The sequence below is a fragment of the Bos indicus x Bos taurus genome, chromosome 3 (assembly GCF_003369695.1).
Source record: "Bos indicus x Bos taurus breed Angus x Brahman F1 hybrid chromosome 3, Bos_hybrid_MaternalHap_v2.0, whole genome shotgun sequence".
Lineage (NCBI taxonomy): Eukaryota > Metazoa > Chordata > Mammalia > Artiodactyla > Bovidae > Bos > Bos indicus x Bos taurus.
Window position 1 is genome coordinate 80,479,181 of NC_040078.1, and position 17,345 is coordinate 80,496,525.

Here is a 17,345-nt window from a genome sequence, read left to right on the forward strand (position 1 = left end):
AGCCATTTCCCCATTGCACTTGCTCCTTTTGGCATGCTCTCTGGCTTTGTTCAGACCCAACTGAATCGTGTTCTCCAGTGCTCCACGTGAGGTGTCGGGATGACGTCTGGTGTTTTCTGGCAGCCGCATCACCCGGTTGACTCATTCACATCCCTGAAGTCTTTGAATATGAACTATTGTTGAACTCAAGTGGGAAGAAAGCATTGCACAGATGGGACTAAGAATTTTATTGGTGATTATGAAAAGTAATTGTGATGTCTGTCGATACTCTCTCCACCGTTTCTCTGACACTTCTGCCACACCTAAGACAGTTATAATAAGAACAACTATTCGTTGCATTTGACTGTGCATAAGACACTGTTCTGGGCTTCCCTAGTGGCTCACTGGTAGCGAAACCGCCTGCCATCGAGGAGACTCGGGTTCCATCCCTGGGTCGGGAAGATCCCATGGAGAAGGAAATGACAGCCCACTCTAATATTCTTACCTGGAAAATCCCACAGACAGAGAAGCCTGGTGAGTTACACAGTCCATGGGGTTGCAAAAGAGCCAGACGCAACTCAGTGACTAAACAGCAACAACAAGAAGACATGGTGCTAGTCACTTTGCAGATACTTCCTATTTAACTTTCAAAACAGCCATGGTCATAGGTATTATGAAACTCTGTGTGGCGCTTGACAGAGATTAGGGGAGATTAACATCCTTAGGCTCACATAGCTTGTGATCACATTAGCTCCATTAATTAGCAGAGCATGAATAGGAATCTGTCTGAACCAAATCCCAAACTTGATAAGATACATTTCCAGGAGCTACAAAGAGAGTAGGCTTAGCTAACCAAGGTTCCTAGTTTCTTTCTCTCTGAAAAACATGCGCAGGAAGATATTTTAAAGGGCTTGTGATATCTTTTTCCTGTCTTCTGAAAAAGGAAAAGATCTAAATTATTGTGTTCCTACTCTCTGCCAGCTGTTCCAGATCTGTTTCTTTCAGTCCTTAGGACAATTCTGTGAGGACTGTTGTTACTACTGTTTGTAAACAAATATATGTTTAAATTTAGCTGCATCATGTCTTTGTTGCAACATGCAGTTGTGGCTGCTCGGGCTTAGTTACTCTGACATGTGGGATCCTAGGCCCCTCAGAAGAGATTGAATCCGCACACTTGCATTGCAAAGCAATTCTTAACCATTGGACCACCAAGGGAGAGCTTGTTGCTACCATTTGACTGGGGAGCAAACAGACTCAGGATAAAGCTTGGTTATTCATACAGCTCCCTGAGCTCTGAGCCAACATGCTTTCTGCCACACTCTGCCACTTCTCAGAGAAGATTTTCAAGTGAGCCCTAACTGCCTCCCTCCCAGAGGGTCTCTCAGTAGACTGCCATCCTCTCTGATGAGCTCCCCTTTCCTGGCCAGCATTTCGAGACTTACTGACTTACCAAATTACTTAAGTGGGAATTGAGGGAAAAAGCCTTACAAATTAGATGAGCTTTCACTCACTATTAAAGGCTGAAGCCTAAGTCATCAGCCAAGACATAGGCTGATCCTGTCTTTGGGCCAAGGATCAGCCCTAGCAGCAAAGTGAGGAGCCAGCTGAAGTTGTTAGAGTTCAGCTTAGATGTGGCCTGTCATGCTTCCTCCTCCAATGATGTTACCCCATACAGAAATCCATAGTTAGTGCAGCCGCTGCTGTCAAGACCTGATCACTTAAGTGATGCTCACTTCAGGCCCATGGACCCAGCAGCCTTCGGATTGAATTAATTTACTTGCCAAATCATAGGTCCAGAAATTTAGGGGCCACTAGTAAGAATCTTGCCAGATCTCATGACTGATCTTTGCAGAGAATCCAAGTGTTCATAAAATGCTTTTTACTTACATTATTCCATTTGTTCTTCCCACCAACCTGGTAACAAAGGCTAGGTAGGGGCTCAGTGTTCTGTTTTACAAATAGGAATCAAATTCAGAGAGACTCAGAGCCTGGCTCAGAGCCTCACAATCTTTCGGGCAGAGGCTGAACACTGATCAAGCTGCAAACCTTGCCCTTGCATGCCGTTGCTCCTTCTCTTTTCACTACTCTCTCACTCGGTCTTGTCCATCTCTGCCCTTGCCATTGACCCACTAACTGGGAACAGTCACCGGCTCAGACCAAGCTTCACTAGACCAAGCAGGGCCTGCTCTTTCTCAGGCTTCACTTCCCAAGCCTTCTTGGGTGACTTCCCACAGAACAGATGCGATGCTTTACAGGTGATCATCAGTCTTTGCTGTCACTTGGGAATCCAGTTGAGTCTGCAGCTCTAAGCTGCCACAAATGTTCTTTTTCCCCAAGCAAGTACCTGTGTTTTAATGTCATACTCCCCATTTGAAAAACTTACAGCTTCACTTGGTGTCTTTAGGGTGTACAGTAAACTGAGAAATTGCCCTGGAAGTCAAGGCTTTTCTGTGGGTTGGCTCAGTGAAGATCATCTGACCTGAAGCTCACTCTGCCCTTGACCAGTGGGCAGAGACAGTGGTCTCCACACTACCCAGCTCAGAGTCAAAGCCTGCTGACCACCCACCCACACCCTGTCCTATCTTTAACCTAGCTTCCCTTCTAAAATGTTGTCATTTTGGATACTTTCTATGATTAGATTCGTATTGTATGTAACTTTTTGGAATTGGCTTTTTTCTACAAAGAGGCCTGGCGTGCTGCGATTCATGGGGTCGCAGAGTCAGACATGACTGAGCGACTGATCTGATCTGATCTGATCTGATAATCCCCTGGAGATTCATCCAAATCATGATACAGATTTTTGTTTTTATTTACCACCTAAAGTCCATACATTAAGAATTTTTCAAACTTAAGTTTAATTAATTTTTTGAAAATTCACTTAGATTGTGTGTGTGTGTGTTTAATTAAAATCTGTAGCTGAAGTTACAGTGTGTGCCACTTCCTGCTGACTCAGTCCATCCGTGATGGGGATAAAGAGCAGGTCTTGGGCAGAAGGACCACCTTTTCTGTGTGACCCCTGTCGTTCATGTTATCTGGAAGATCTAAATGGCTGGTTGGCCATTTCCAATATAAAGAACCTGAACCGGGCCCACACCAAACCCCTCCAGGCCCTCTTGTGGACATCCTAGGGGAATCTGTCAATGTCTGTGTGCCATCCGTCAGAAACAAGCAGAGATGCCTTGTGAGGTGACGCCCACGTCACTGGAGGCGTTCAGGGTGAGCCAATGGCTGTGTTCTCAGGTGTGGGACTCAGCAGAGGGTACAGTTTGTAGATGATGGGCAAATGTATTTTATTCAACAGAGTAAAACATAAAAAGTCCCTGTTTAGTCATCTGCTCAGAAGGGACTCTGGATTTGAAAGGTCCTTAAGGCTTAACGGGACCCCATCGGGGACAGGGTTTCACAGGGTTTATAAGGAGCAAAATTCAATGGCCAAGAACACCTCTGGCCAACTGTGAAGCCCGATACAAATACTAGCAATTTCACAAAGTCTCTTGATTTTACATGAACTCAGTTTCATCTAAGTAGCATTTTGGCTACGTGCCACTAGAAAGGAAATTTCCCTGTGTGTATGTTATTTTTCAAAAAACTGAGAGACCTCGGTTTGCCATGACTGTGCAGGTTAAACAGGAAAATGAAAACAAACACACACTTGTTTGTGTTTCTGAAAGGGGACAGCAGAGTTCAGTATAGAGCTGGAAACAAAGCCAGCAGCTTCCTGTGAAATGTCTGTGGGCGGGAACTACAGACTCCCACGATAACTTCCAGTTTCTTATGGTAACAGTTACAAAGTGGCCATCAAGTAAGAACAAAGGTCAGTCCAGGCACATCCGGGGTCCTGGGCTTTGAAACAGTATCTAAAACTAACATAAATCCTTGAAAGCTTACAAGTTCTTGCTCTTTTGACTCCACATTTGAGATGCAGAGGGGAGCTAAACTACATCTCTGTATATTTAACATTTTTTTTCCCCCATTTCAACTTTCCCAAAATAAGACCTTTGCTTAGATCAGGCAGAGCCTGAGGAAATGAGAGCATCACCCACCCTGGGATGAGCCCATCCCACTTGAAGACTGTAAGAAGCTTGTTCCACTGGGAAGAGGTCCCGCTCACCTTGGTAGTGAGTAATTCCTGCTGGCCGCCACTGACCCCAGGCTGAAGCGAGGCCTTCAGAAGCACAGAGGGAGATCTGTGTGCTCCTGCGCCTCTCAGCTTCTGGACAGCCCAGCCCTGCCTGGAATCGCCGGGCACTGACATGATGCCTGAGACCAGATTACACATCCTCATTTTTCATGATGAATCCTACCTACTGTTATTTCATTTTGTGAATCTTGATAAGAATAGGAATCATAAGATATATCTTTACATATCTCTCTCCACCCCAGACCCCAAGTCCTGAGTGCCCCTTCACCCCATGCTTCTTTTTTATCCCTGTAATTGCCACATTTTGTTTCATGATTTTCCAGTCAGCTTCACTAAAATGAGCACCTTTCAGGCAGCAACAATATCTTTTTTTCTTGGTCTCCCCTGCCCTGAGCAAAATGCCTTGTCTGTATTACGTGCTTGGTAAATGTTTATTGACTGAACATAGAAGAACCAGAATGCCTAGGAAGGTGGACAGGATCCATAGGAAGGGGAAGACCTTGGAGTCCAGTTTACAAGAGGAACTAGGTAGGTGTGTGTGTGTGTTGGGAGTCTGTGGTAGACGTACTAATGGACCCTCAAAAATGTCCATGTGTGAATTTCTGGAAGCTGTGAATATGGTACATGGCAAAGGAGAATTAAAAATTGCAGATGGGGTTAAGGTTACTCTCCTGCTGACTTAAAAGTCAGGAGATTATTGTGCATTATCCAGGTGACCAGTGTAATCACAGGGTTCTTATAAGAGGGAGGCAGAACAGTCACAGTCAGAGCAGAAGACAGGACAACAGAAGCAGAGACTGGGGTAATATGGCCACAAGCCAAGGAACGCAGGCAGCCACCCGAAGATGGGAGAAGCAAGGAAGGATTCTCCCCTTGAGCCCCCAGAATGAACGCATCTCTGCCAGCACCTTCATCTTAGCCCTGGAAGGCCCTGAAGACTTCTGAGCTCCAGAACTGTAGGATAACTTACCATCTTATGAAAAAATAAAAATAACCAGAATGAAATATTTTGGCCAATTCAATATATTTGTATTGTTTTAAGCCCACTGAATTTGTGATAATTTGTTACAGCAGCAGTTGGAAACTAATATAGAGGCTAAGCTTAGTGGAAAGAGCCTAATGAAAGCCATGAACTTGGAAAAGGAGATGGCCATGTGGGAATAGCTTGCAAGCATCCAAAGAGACGTTCCCAGCTGAGTCACCATAGATCAAAATCTGATCAGAATTAGTTACTAGCTCCATGTGTGCTGCCTCTAGCCTCCCAAGTGATGAATGTCTCCAAGAACTTGGGAAATGCCCTAGTAGAGTTACTATAAAAGGGTCTGTCAGACCTGGGTTTGAGTTCTCTGCCTCCTATAACTGTATGGTCTTCGGCAAGTTACGTCACCTCTCTAAGCCACAGTTTTCTTATCTGCAAACTAGGGATAAATCTGTCTCTTAACTAGAAAGTTGGTGTGAGGATTACATAATACATATAATGTCCTTAACATAATGCCAGTGACATAGTAAACAGAAACTGCTGTTACTGCAAATAGGCATACGATCTTGTTTATAACAAAGGTCTTTGAGGTATCCCTATATTCCTCACTAACTGAGTCATATGCAGAGTCTGTGGTTGGCCTTCCCTGGTGGCTCAGATGGTAAAGAATCTGCCTGCAATGTGGGAGACCTGAGTTCGATCCCTGGGTTGGGATGATCCCCTGGAGAAGAGAATGGCAACCCTCTCCTGTATTCTTGCCTGGAGAACTCCATGGACAGAGGAGCCTGGCGGGTCACAGTGGTCTACAGTCCATGGGGTTCCCAAGAGTCAGACACAGCTGAGCGACTTTCACTTTCAGAGTCTGTGGTGTGTTCTGGGGACAAAAGCCTGAGAAGAACAACTAGGATGGCTGAAAGACCCCAAATTGAGTTCTCTTAAAAGAAGGCCCAGACTTCTCTGGTGGTCCAGTGGTTAAAATTCCACGTGCTAATGCAGGGAACGTGGGTTCAGTCCTGGTCTGGGAAGACTGCACCTACTTCTGGGGCAACTAAGCCCATGTGCCACAACTACTGAACCTGCACGCCGAGAGCCTGTGCTCAGCAACGGGAGCAGCCACTGCAGTGAGAAGCCCACACGCAGCAGTGAAGACCCAGCACAGCCAAAAATAAACAAACAAAATTTAAAAAGAATGGCTAAATGGAGAGGTTTCACATGAAGCTCTTGAAACATTTTCAGGACTGGTTACATGAGTGGACTCCCTTACTCAGAAAATTATTAGGAATTTCAAAATGACAACAACAGAACATTGAAGGAGCACAGGGCCCTGCTCCACAGTTCACATACCCACGATGTGACCTTGAGTATCACCATGTAAAAGTAATATCATGTAAAAGTGATGGCCTCACTGTGAGGCCGTGGTAATGACAGCTGCAAGAAAGTGAACACGTTCAAGGCTTTGGAAGGTGATGACAGTGGGGATCACAATCGGAAAGAAGAAAACAGCACATGGAAACATGATGAGGAGGAAACATCAGAATGGGGCAGAAGTCAGAGCATCAGCGAGAGGAAGGCTGTTGTCCTAGATCTGAGAACATCCCTTGCGGCCCAGCTCCGCTTTCTGGTACTCCAGGAGGATCCCTGGCCATCCCACCCACTCACAAGGCTCTGAACAGAGTATCAATGCCTTTGCCTGTATAGAGCAGTCCTGAAGGTTTTACAGCAGCATGGTAGCTCCCTGGAATCTGACAGGCCACAGTAACTTTCTCAAAGAAGGAGTTAGTCGTATCTGGAGGATGATGCAGATAAAAATGGTGGCAAGTGAATTATTTTGTTATGGAAGGGTATGGCATCCTGTTGCTGGCAGAATCTCATCCTGGCTTTGCTAGGGGACTAGTTCACGGTTGTGGAGGAACTCTGTGGGCGCCTGCACTCTCTGTGTGGTTTCAGAAAGACATTATTTCAATGTAGAATAAGACTGCAAGTGACCTAGCATCCACAGCCCCAAACTGGACATCTGTGTGTTTAAAACGGGTGGGAATTCTCCAGCCAGTCCTTCCCTTTGCTCACTAAGGGATATCCGTGAGCCTCATGCTCCAACACTTTTGCACTCATTCCTACCCTCCAGCATTGCTGACTTTATAAAGCAGAAAAATGGAAAATGTGACTTTGTAATAGATACACTTTGTCTTTTAATGGGGTTCTGTGGAGGGGAGTTCAGCCTTTTGTTTTGCTCTCTGCCGCCTAGATGCCTCTTGGGCATTCTGTTGTGTTCTTCTCATGCTGTGACATTGTGACCACAAGTTCGAGTCAGAACTGCCACCTGAGGCTTGTCAGTGTTGTGGACGTCTGTGCATCCAGGGAATGCTTTCTGTTGGAGAGTGCTGGGATAGCTCTAAGTGCTCTCTTCTAGCTCTGCCGTGAAATTACTGGGACATTTTGTTAATGTATTTCCCCTCTCCCCCCAAGCCCACCGTTCTAAAATGTGTTTCTGATTTTGTCTAGTTTCTGCTTCTGCCCTCCCTCCCTCCTTCCCTCCTGTGGTGCTCTCGTTCTTCTGAGCCACAGCTGTACTTAGTACTCCATCCAGGGGCTGCACCAGTTTGACTGAGGCAGTTGGGAAGGATGCTAAACTGGAGCAGAATCTAGTTCGATTTAGGAGTTAGATTATAATGCATGTTCCAAGGGTGGGAACTGGAGCCAAAGACCGTGACTGTAATTATTTTCCCAGATGAGCAGGGCCTGTGTGTCCAGACTATTTCTGTGGGTTCTTGCATGCCCCTCTTTGGGGAAGGGAAATGGGTTAACATTTAGTATGGTAAATTCTGTGATCCTGAAAGTGGGACATCTGAAGAGAAGGTGGCCTTGATGAATGGCTTCGTGTGCGTGGCTGTGCCTGACTGTAGTGGCTGGTAAACCTTTCAGTCCCCATCACCTGTTAAACCCAGGATTTAAATACCAGGATGATCCAGGATGCCCAGACAGAAACCTCTTAAAGGTTAATGCAGACATGCTTTTAAAATGACCTTTCATCAGAGCACCTAGAATTCAAATAAGTAATGAATCAGAGTCCTATATCAACCTGAAAGTAGCTTTTATCTGATTCTTGTGAGTGAGGATTGCAGTTCTTGAGTTAAGTCTTTCTTTAAACCATATCCTTGAAGGCTCGGAGGGTCCTCAGCCACCTGGTCTCAGAGAAAGATATGAGAGTGACAGGCATTTCCTTATTGTGTGTAGATCACTTTCTTCTTACTTTCCAACTTCTGAATACTCTCTAATTATCACTGTTTGTGGAGGGCTCAGACAAATACAGGAGTAACTTTGGCTAAAATAGGAAACACAGTCCACTTCCTGAGGTTTATTTAGATCCCAGGGAGGTCTTCACTTTTATATAAACTGAGATTTACTGTGGACATTCCGAAGAGAGCAGAGATTTGTGTGCATGGATGGGTGCACATGTGTAGAATGTTTAATGAGTGAGGGTCTTATCAGACCAAGTGTTTGTGTACATTGTCCTTTTCTTCTTTTTGCCTTTTTTGGTCTCATTTGTTTAAGCTTTTTGAATCTCTTCTTAAAAATTGAAGTATAGTTGATATACAGTGTTGTGTTAATTTCTGCTGTGCAGCAAAGAGATTCAGTTATATATATGTCTGTCTACTCAGTCGTGTCCGACTCTTTATGACCTCATAGACTGTAGCCCACCAGACTCCTCTGTCCATGGAATTTTCCCAGGCAGGAATACTGGAGTGGGTTGTCATTTCCTCCTCCAGAGGATCTTCCCAACCCAAGGATTGAATCTGCATCTCCTGCATTGGCAGGCAGATTCTTTACCACTGAGCCACCTGGGAAGTCCTCATCTTATATATCATGATTTGCATCTTCTAACCCCAATCCATGTCTCCCCCAAGGTTTTTTAATCTCTTATATTTTCTAGAGCTGCTCCTGTTTCCCTTTTCTCTTTGTCATTGAAGTATTTAAAAGTTAACTTTTTCTATCAAAAACTTACTGACTCTATGTTGGCTGGAACAAAGGGTTATATCTCTATTAGGCAGAATCTTACCTGCAGTCTTCACAGAGATACTCCGCCTAGGAGATTTAAATGAGGGGTTAAATAGTCAATATGTTCAAATGATCTATTTTTTCAGACTAGCTTGAAAGGTTTTTTTCCCATTTATTTTAACTCCATGGGCCTCTGATATGATGAGATATGACACAGCTTTGGGTATATCATCACATGTTCTAGAAATCAAGGGAAGAAGGTCACTGGGGGACTGGAAGTAGGTCTCTACTTTGGCTATTTTCCCATGACCCCTTTGCTGGGTTTTTCCATTTGTAGTTGGCCTTCACTTTCCTCCAGGGCTCTTTTCTCTCCAGTTTTCTGTTCATGCGTGTGTGCTTTTTCTCCTGGGACAACAGTTTTCTACCTGGAGAGAAACTTGTGTGGTCCACAGCGCTCCAAGGTGAAATCCAAGTATTTGCCAGTGAAAGGAGAGGGAGCAGGGTCTGCGACGAGAGCTGATTGTACTTTGAGAGGAATTGTCTACTGCAGTGATAGTAGACATGCCAGAGGGTAAAAAAGAAGCAACAGATTTGACCCCAATAGAGACAACTCGAACTAAGGGGAAGAAACTGCAGGCATAACATAAAGGAGAGCTTTGTAATAAGCCAACCAAAGAGAGGAGAAACTTTGGCACCTCTGTCCCCAGAAGTGTTCAGGCAGAAGGTAAGCAACCACTGAGCTGGAGAGCAGACGACTCCTCATCACGGCAGGTGCTCAGATTCTGGAGAAATGAAGAGTTGTGCTAAATGCCTAAAATTATTTCTACTTCTGATACCTGGTGTATGATGGTTGCTCAGTCGTGTCCTACTCTTAGAGACCCCGTGGACTGTAGACTGCCAAGCTCCTCTGTCCATGGAATTCTCCAGGCAAGAATACTGGAGTGGGCAGCCATTCCCTTCTCCAGGGGAACTTCTGACCCAGGGATGGAACCTGGGTCTCCTGCATTGCAGGCAGATTCTTTACCGTTTGAGCCACCAGAGAAGCCACCAAATTTTTAAATAATGTATTTATTTTGTATTATGGTTGTGCTGTATCTTCATTGCTGCCCACAGGCTTTCTCTAGTTGTGGCGCCTGGACTTCTCACTTCCATGGCTTCTCTTGTTGTGAAGCACAGGCCCCAGCCACATGCGCCTCAGTAGTGCAGCTCAAGGGCTCTCGAGCACAGGCTCAGCAGCTGCGGCACGCAGGCTTAGTTGTTCTGTGACATGTTGCTGTATGACATGTGGAACCTCCCAGACCAGGGTGTGGTAGCTCAAGGGCTCTCGAGCACAGGCTCAGCAGCTGCGGCACGCAGGCTTAGTTGTTCTGTGGCATGCTGCTGAATGACATGTGGAATCTCCCAGACCAGGGGTCGAGCCTGTGTCCCCTGCATTGGCAAGTGGATTTTTATTCACTCCATCACCAGGGAAGTCCTCTAGCAAATATTTTAAGAAAGTAGGTTTTTAAGAGCCCTCAAGCTTTTCTCAAAAATTTAATGCAATTTTTGAACAATATAGAACATACATACACACACACACATACTGTTCTTTCCTGCATTCACAGCTTTTTACATGTTTTGTTGTTGTTATTCAGTCGCTAAGGTTGTGTCTGACTGTTTGCGACCCCATGGACTGCAACATGCCAGGCTTCCCTGTCTTCACTGTCTCGGAGTTTGCTCAGGTTCATGTCCATTGAGTTGGTAATGCTATCTAGCCATCTCATCCTCACATATTTTCCTATTGTGATTATTTTGCTTAGATGCAGTTTTTCTGTCTATGCATTTTCATGATTATATAATATTTCACTGAATGGACATAGTATAATTTATTATTTCCTAGTTATTGGGTGGCTTTGTTTTTTGCAATGTTTAATTATTATAAAGAACTATGCTCTAGATTTTTTGCATATGCACCTTCTCTTCCCTCTTGAAATACTCTATTAGAATAATTAGAGCTCATTAGATTGCAAATTATACAGCTCATTGGAGCAGCCTAAGTAAAAGAGGTTTGTTGATAAGCATACAGAGCAATCACAAAGATACAAAGCACAAGACACACGTAGGAACTGGAAAGGGGTGTCCAGCACACCCCATCTCCCCTCCCTGGGCTCTTGTTTTCTTTAGATTGTCTTTCTTTTTGCCTACTCCTGGTTTCCTGTTCCCTTATAACTTGTTCATGTGAGCCTTTGACATGCCTTGGAGCCAAAGACCTCAGGTTTTTATCAAATGAGTCCAGAGCCAACCACTATCTGATCAGAATTTCAGTATCTCTTATGTCAGATTCCCAAGCAAGAGTCTGCTAAGCCACGGGCCTCAGACTTTGTGACCCGAGCTCTCCTCTGATTGGTGGAGGGAAAAAGGCTTGGTAGTGGTGGCAGGGTTCTGGAGTCTGTCCAGATTCAAATAGAGCTCTACCACTTACTAGCCATGTAGATGTGTGTTAGTTTCTTGGCTTTTCTGTGTCTCTGTTTGCTTCTCTGTAAAATGTGGATAGCTCTGCCACTTACTGCATGATGTTATTATGAGGATAAAATAAAACAATCCTTGTTAAGGATTTAAGAAAGGTCCTAAGTCCTCAATATGTGTTAGCTCTTAGTTGTTTTTTAAAAAATTTTGTTTTGTGGAAAAATATACATCACATAAAATTTACCATTTTACATTTTAAATGTACAATTTTACATTTTAAATGTACCAAATTCAGTGGCATTAACTACATGCACATTTTTTTTTAAGAAGAGGAATCCAGATGGGAAAAGAAGTAATAGAACTGTATTTGCAGCTGACATGATACTATACATGAAAAACCTTAAAGATACGATCAGAAAATTACTAGAGCTAATCAATTAATTTAGTAAAGTTGTAGGATACAAAATCAATACACAGAAATCCCTTGCATTCCTATACACTAATAATGAAAAATAAGAAAGAGAAATTAAAGAAACAATCTCATCCACCACTGTAGCAAAAAGAATAAAACACCTAGAATAAACCTACGAGGAGACAAAAGTACATACACACTTTTTTTGGCAGTGCCACTTGGCTTGTGGGATCTTAATTCCCAACCAGAGATCAAATTGGGATCCAGGCAGTGAGAGCATAGCGTCTAACCACTGGACCACCAGGGAATTCCTGAGTACATACGGATGTTTGAATGTACATACATATTACCACTATCCATCCCTAGAACTTTTTCATTTTGTTTTTAAATTATCACTGTTACATGTATTTCATATATAACTGCTTGGGTCCACCCTTTGAAAGGGTATGATTGGGGTGCTCCATGAATATAGGAACATAGTGAATAGACACTCTTAAGTATTTACTGAAAATATCACATTTTTATTGATACAACTCTTTAAGCCTTACAGATCACTTTTACATGATTATTTTATGCAGTCCTCCCAAGGAAGGGCTTCTTGGAGTAGGAAGGGGTTATAATCCTTATTTTACAGGAGACCCAACTGAGATTCAGGAAATCTAAATTGCTCAGCTTCTCCAATCTTCTTGTTGAGTCAGGACTCAGTGTTGTCTTTTTCACTCCAAGTTCATGCCTTTTCCATGACATCTCAGAGATGTGATTACTCAGCCAAGCTTTATACCCATTTGTTTTTAGTTCTTATTACATATTCTATTTCAACTTACGAGAAAGAAGAGAAGAATTTCGAATTGGAACTTGTGGGTGGGTTTCATCTGGGAAGTACTGGCCTACAAGAAGTCTGTCAGCTGGTTTAGTTTACATCTTAACATATAGGAAAAACAGTAATAATTTAACTTTATATCGTATAATGTGATTCTGTGAAAGCCAAAGAGTGGAAGGACTGGTTAATGAATCTCTTAACTTTTATTTTGAGAAAGTGCTGAAATATCTGATGGAAACAAATGGCACTCCTAAGTAGACTTTTCAAAATGAGATAGTGAAAAAGTCACCATTAGAAGCAAAATGGGTGAGTGTCTGCTGGTATCTTATGGTTTGTACAGAGAAACATATTTTGTCTGATTGGCTTGATTAAATATTTTAGTGAAAAATGCCTTTGCCAAATACCAAAAGTCTTATAAAAAGTCTTCATTTTAAACAAAAACTACAGGAAGAAAGCTTGTGTGGACTCAAGCTACCCCATAGCACCTTTCTAACAACTAGACTGATGTTTGCTATTAGGCAGTTTTTCCATTAAATTAATGGCCACTTTTGGGGCTAGGTACTTATCTTCCATTTGGCACTCAGGCTCATTTCCTTGTCACTTGTTCTAAAAGAAAATCACTCAGGAGAACTGAACACCTTAGTGTGATGAGATTTTATTGTGTCTGTTCTAATCATTCTTTTTGTATGAAACTTATGGATTCTCCTATGCCCTTTCATAGCAAGTCACATATCTCTTCTTTGGCTTTCAACCTGGTATCTCACCCCATCTGTCCTGTCCTGATCTTACCCTATCAACACTGCTCTACCTTCCTTAATGCAACAGTACCAGGTATACTGATTTCCTTGTAACTCTCAAGTATGCTATATTCAGCAATCCCTATGTCTTTAGTCATGCCCTTCCTTGACTTGTGTGGAGTACCTTTCCCCTTTATCCATCCTGAACATTTCAGTCCCTTCACTGCCGCCAAAACCCAACTTACTTGCTAAGGTTTTCTTGACAATTTCAACCTATATATATTTCATTCTATTGTGAGTTTGTATAGCTTATAAATTACTACCATCTTTTATTGAGCACCTATTAAGTGACAGTCCCTTTATCTCTATTCCTCATTACAACTACACAAGGTCAGTTCAGTTCAGTCGCTCAGTCGTGTCCGACTCTTTGTGACCCCATGAATTGCAGCACGCTCACGTCCATCGAGTCAGTGATGCCATCCAGCCATCTGTCATCCCCTTCTCCTCCTTCCCCCAATCCCTGCCAGCATCAGAGTCTTTTCCAATGAGTCAACTCTTCGCATGAGGTGGCCAAAGTACTGGAGTTTCAGCTTCAGCATCATTCCCTCCAAAGAAATCCCAGGGCTGATCTCCTTCAGAATGGACTGAATACACAAGGTAGTTATTGTCATTCTAATTTTATAAAAGAGGAAACCAAGATTCAGAGAGATTAGATAATTTTCCCAGAGTCACACATCCTAAAATGCTCAGCTGAGGCTAGAACTGCAGGGATGACAGATAGATTCTAAAGCTCTCACTCTTACACTTAAGCTGTGTCTTAATACCATGCTGCTTCGTGTGTTTTCTAAGTGTTTTATGTGTGCTAGTTTTCTCTCCTGAATTGTCTCTTAAAATCAGGGGTTATATAATTTAAAACTTGTATCCAACTGCTAGTTGCAGAGATTCAGAGTAATGATGGCTTCAATAAGATATATGTTGATTTTTCTCTTACTTAAAAGGAGTTCAGAGAAGGTCAGCTGGGACTGATGACGTGGACCCTAAGGGAGCATTATGGTCCTAGCTTCTTTTACCTCTTTCCTGAGGTAAAAGGAAAGTACCGTCTGAGCCAAGGAAGCCTCAGACGGTAAAGAATCAGCCTGCAATGCAGGAGACTGGAGTTTGATCCCTTGGTCGGGAAGATCCCCTGGAGAAGGGAATGGCTACCCACTCTAGTATTCTTGCCTGGAGAATTCCATGGACAGAGGAGCCTGGTGGGCTGAAGCCCCACAGGCACAAAGAGCCGGACATGACTGACTGACTAACACTTTCACTTTCTGCCATCCCCAGGATGTGAGCCTTGTCCTTTTGTTTATAAAATGGCATCTGGAAGTCCACCCATCATATCTTTGTTCCAGGCAAGGTGGAGGAAAAGATGAAGGGAAAAGGGAAAACAGACAGCTTCTGTTTATATCTCATTGGGCACCACATATGCAAGGAATCCTGGGAAATATTTTATAGCTGAGTACACTAATTCACCGAATAATGAAGGTGTAGTCTGTTTTCGAGAAAGAAATGAATGTTGAACAGGCAACTAGTGGTCTCTACAGAGACCCATGTCCCCATCTTCTTTTATTTAGTTTTCATTCCAATCCCAAAGAAAGGCAATGCCAAAGAATGCTCAAACTAACGCACAATCGCACTCATCTCACATGCTAGTAAAGTAATGCTCAAAATTCTCCAAGCCAGGCTTCAGCAATACGTGAACCGTGAACTTTCAGATGTTCAAGCTGGTTTTAGAAAAGGCAGAGGAACCAGAGATCAAATTGCCAACATCCGCTGGATCATGGAAAAAGCAAGAGAGTTCCAGAAAAACATCTATTTCTGCTTTATTGACTATGCCAAAGCCTTTGACTGTGTGGATCACAAGAAACTGTGGAAAATTCTGAAAGAGATGGGAATACCAGACCACCTGACCTGCCTCTTGAGAAACCTATATGCAGGTCAGGAAGCAACAGTTAGAACAGGACATGGAACAACAGACTGGTTCCAAATAGGAAAAGGAGTCCGTCAAGGCTGTATATTGTCACCCTGCTTATTTAACTTATATGCAGAGTATATCATGAGAAACGCTGGACTGGAAGAAGCACAAGCTGGAAATCAAGATTGCCGGGAGAAATATCAATAACCTGAGATATGCAGATGACACCACCCTTATGGCAGAAAGTGAAGAAGAACTAAAGAGCCTCTTGGTGAAAGTGAAAGTGGAGAGTGAAAAAGTTGGCTTAAAGCTCAACATTCAGAAAACGAAGATCATGGCATCTGGTCCCATCACTTCATGGGAAATAGATGGGGAAACAGTGGAAACAGTGTCAGACTTTATTTTTGGGGGCTCCAAAATCTCTGCAGATGGTGACTGCAGCCGTGAAATTAAAAGACGCTTACTCCTTGGAAGGAAAGTTATGACCAACCTAGATGGCATATTGAAAAGCAGAGACATTACTTTGGCAACAAAGGTCCGTGTAGTCAAGGCTATGGTTTTTCCTGTGGTCATGTATGGATGTGAGAGTTGGACTGTGAAGAAGGCTGAGCGCCGAAGAATTGATGCTTTTGAACTGTGGTGTTGGAGAAGACTCTTGAGAGTCCCTTGGACTGCAAGGAGATCCAACCAGTCCATTCTGAAGGAGATCAGCCCTGGGATTTCTTTGGAAGGAATGATGCTAAAGCTGAAACTCCAGTACTTTGGCGACCTCATGCGAAGAGTTGACTCATTGGAAAAGACTCGGATGCTGGGGGGGGATTGGGGGCAGGAGGAGAAGGGGACAACAGAGGATGAGATGGCTGGATGGCATCACCGACTCGATGGATGTGAGTTTGAGTGAACTCCGGAAGTTGGTGATAGACAGGGAGGCCTGGCGTGCTGCGATTCATGGGGTCACAAAGAGTTGGACACGACTGAGCGACTGAATTGAACTGAACACCAAATGGTGCTCAATAACCACTGGTGGACAGTTTAATGCAGAGAAATAGCGAGTGGAAAAAGATGATTTAGAAAACTGATAAATGAAGAAACTGAAGAGACAATAGCCACATGCGATTTCTAATTTATAAATATTTTTATAAAAGCAAAATACCCACTGTCTTCTCCCTAAAAAACCCTGCTGTTATTCAGGCATCCTGTATGGAATGCTTAAAAAATTAACATCAAGATTAAGAAAATGAGGCCAAGTCATTTCAAATTATTTTGAGTAGATTCATGGTTGTTTCTTTCAGTCTTTATTCTTTGCATACATTTTATTTCCATTTACGAAATTGGAATCATAAAATGTTCTGTTTTGCAAAAGGACTCATTGCAAACCATCACTTCTAACAAAATGACCAGAACTCAGGCATATCTTATGAGCACTTAGAGAAAAAGGGTAGATTATATTTCCAAAAGAAATTAGTGCTATGCATTTCCGCAACTGTCTTTTGAGTTTCTCATTTTGACTTGTAAAATAATTCAAATGCTTTAAAGAAAAAATCTATGGTAATTACCTGAAGTGTTTCACTAGCCCCCTGATTAACATCCAGAGAGAGTCTTGTTTGAGATTAAAAGCACATTTTGTAACTTAAAATTTTGATATGCATTTTCAAATTTAGAAGTTTGAGTGAATGATACATGGAACACCTGTAAGCCCTATACACAGCATTACCAATTGTTTATAATTTGACCCATTTGTTTTATCATTCTGTCTCTCTTCCCCACCCCTCCCCCTCTCTTTTTCTATAGTATGTAGGTATGATTTTTTTTCCAGAAACTTCGGGAGTAAATTAGAGATATCATATGTTAAGAGACCCCTAAATATTTCAGAAGATTT

The 17,345-nt window shown here is 42.9% G+C and overlaps 1 protein-coding gene and 1 pseudogene across 1 annotated transcript in view; both read left to right on the forward strand.

Moving 5' to 3' along the window:
• The window catches only part of JAK1 (Janus kinase 1), a 256,351-nt gene that overhangs the window by 20,971 nt on the left and 218,035 nt on the right, over window positions 1-17,345 (forward strand). The window lies entirely within an intron of this gene.
• On the forward strand, window positions 4,579-8,652 carry LOC113890339 (annotated as a pseudogene).